A 2,844-nucleotide genomic window follows, 5' to 3' on the forward strand; every position below is an offset into this window, starting at 1 on the left:
AACTTTTCTCCCAGAATTAGTGAGAAAATACCATATTGTGTGCCAGTGTTTACTCTTCGCTTCCAAAATTTCAAATGATTCAATTTCCATCATGCAAAACTAACAAAATACAGCTTCAGACGATAAGACAAATAAAAATCCACAATCTTCCGTTTAGAGCAAGATTTTCTAATCCACACAATTCTAATAAAACACAGCCTCAGACAGAATATATAATGACTTGAGCAAATAAGGTAATCCAAAGAGAACAGAATACCAAAAGAGAAGACAATATGACTTAAAGTTATACAAATTCACATACATACTAGACCATAATAGAGCAAGCAAGCTTAAGGCAACTCCTGCCAGAATTAGTACTTGTGCCAAAATGGAGTGAAGCACAAACTTACTTAGAATGGACCAGATTGATTCTTCTTCTGTGATTTTAGTACCATTCTGACCATAGCAGGTGTTTCAAAAGCACCAACTGGGGCAGAAGAATCACCTGGAGCGTCAACTGATGAAGCGCTGGCCCCGGAGGCATCATGACCAACAGAGGAATGGACACCCCTCATGGAAGCAACTAAATCAGCAGAGAGACAGGAGGCTCTTCTGTTACCTCTAGTTGTCCCCTTTGCGACATGTGGGAACTCATTCCTGCAAGAGCATAAGCACGCCCAGTTTGTGTATACAATTCCATAGATGCCATTCTATCAATGATTTCTCTATCTTAGCTCAGTTTCAAACAAATTACTGTGAAAATCTCCGGCTTGGGCCGCTGGTGATGCTAATATAATTGCCTTTCGTTGAGCCAAAAGAGCCTGTGCACCCTGCAGATTTCCCATCTCAGCCAACCTTTGTGCCTCTGCAATGGATTCAGCCACCAAAACTCTGCTCCGCTGCCGATCAACCTCCAAAGCTAGACACTGCCTTTTCAGCAGGGGAACAAACCTCAGGTCTCAGTATCTCTACTTTCTCACATTGCACTTGCATCAGCTCATTTGAAGCTAGATCTTTGTACGTGCATAACACCTCTAATAATGACGTCTTATTATGTGGAGTTGAGGATTGTGGAACTAAGAGGTACACCAGAAATTGTTTCTCCTCTTCAGCGTACATATTTCCAAGATGAACAACACCTTTCTGACCCTCATCAGAAATCTCATTCACATGTCTCCCTGATGGTATTGCTAAAATCTTCACCCCAGGTGATGCTGACCTTACTGTTAGGCGAACTTCCTGAGCCACAACACTGAGAAGACCACCAATACACAGAGCAAAGGAGTCTTGTATCATTCCAACTGATTCGATGAATGAAAATGTGCCACCTGATGCATCAGATATAGCATGCATAATGTTTGCATCATGGTCATACCGTCATAGCCAAATCCAAATGTGTGCACTGGGGTTTCATGCTTCATGTCGCTAGAACGAAGTGAATCAGGCAATTGGTTCAACAGTAGGCTTCTGCCTCTATTATATGTGTCTTCGCCATCGGATAAAAGGATGATGCTAGCAACTGGGTTCCTTTCCCTTTGATCTTTAAGGACTCGACATCCTTTCTTGAGTCCTTCTGCAGTGTTAGTTCCACCATCTGCTCCAAGAGACTCAATGGCTAGAATGGCATTTTCACGACCATCATGTGACATTCTTTGGAGAGGAAAGACTCTTCTAGAACTTGATGAGAATGAAACTATAGAAAGTCTATCCGAAGGCCCCAAGTTTTCTACGACAAACGTGACAGCTTGCTTGAGAAGGGAAAGCTTTGTGCCTTCCATGCTGCCACTGACATCCAGAACTGTCACAAGGTCAATGGGTGTACGACCATGGCCCTCAGGCCTCAGAATCCTGAAGGGGTGGTGCACCGATTCTGACAAGGACAGAAAAATTTGGGCTTGATTCTGCAGCAGCCAACAGAGGACTCTGTATGAGTCTTGAGTGTTATATTCTGGTGGGAAGAGGATTGAACAGGTGAGGTGAAGGATGGGAGAGGTTCATCATCAGAGAAGGTAGGTGGCTCAGGAGGGTACTCAAGTTCCTCCATGGATTGGTAAGGCCAAATCGGTAGCTGCTGCGATGGAAATGAGAAGTGAGGAGGGATACCACCCGAGTTGTTTTGCTGTGGAGGGAGAACTTGGAAAGGTACATTATTCTTATCCCACTTTGCTCGGCAGACGGGGCAGTGAAGATTTCCATGCTGGACATTGTTGACAATGCAACGGTAATGGAAAACATCATAGCACTCAGCTGTGTAGATAGATTTGCTTAGTCCTCTTGTCAGGCTACTATTGCAAATGCCGCAATTTTTTCTGTACAGGAAAACAATGGATTGAAAAATAATAATCAGTCAGTCATGCAAAGACCAAAGCAGTACTAAAATTTGCTCTGAAAAGACTTCATAACCATATTGAATGAAGAAACGAACTTCGCGACATCCCTACAAGAAGAAAAGGACTTGCATATACATTATATAAAGTTTGACTCTTCTCTCAAGAATAATACAAAAGTAAAAGACCTCATCAACCAGATTGAATGAAGAAACTAGTTTAATTTTGCACAGTTTTCTCAAGAATAAAGACTTCATTAACCACATTGAATGAAGAAACGAACTTTGCCACATCCCTACAAAACAAAAACATGAATTTTACTACGTAAGTATACAGCCTACTTCAGTCAAGATTCAATACAAACATACTTTTGGAAACATGGAAAAGGGCAAGAAAACTGTATCTGAATCAACAAAACTGTAAGCGTATGGAGAATTCATACACGGCAACAACCAAAACAAAGTATTGTTCAGAAGATGTTTACTAATTACAGGATATAGGAACTGTCCAAACGAAGAAAAGACTTAAAGAACTGAAT

General features: G+C 41.6%; 1 pseudogene; it reads right to left on the reverse strand.

Moving 5' to 3' along the window:
• Positions 1-253: 253 nt before the first annotated feature.
• LOC133731176 (E3 ubiquitin-protein ligase WAV3-like) lies at positions 254-2,308 on the reverse strand (annotated as a pseudogene).
• Between the last annotated feature and the right edge of the window lie 536 nt (positions 2,309-2,844).

Source organism: Rosa rugosa, chromosome 2 (assembly GCF_958449725.1).
Source record: "Rosa rugosa chromosome 2, drRosRugo1.1, whole genome shotgun sequence".
Taxonomy (NCBI): domain Eukaryota; kingdom Viridiplantae; phylum Streptophyta; class Magnoliopsida; order Rosales; family Rosaceae; genus Rosa; species Rosa rugosa.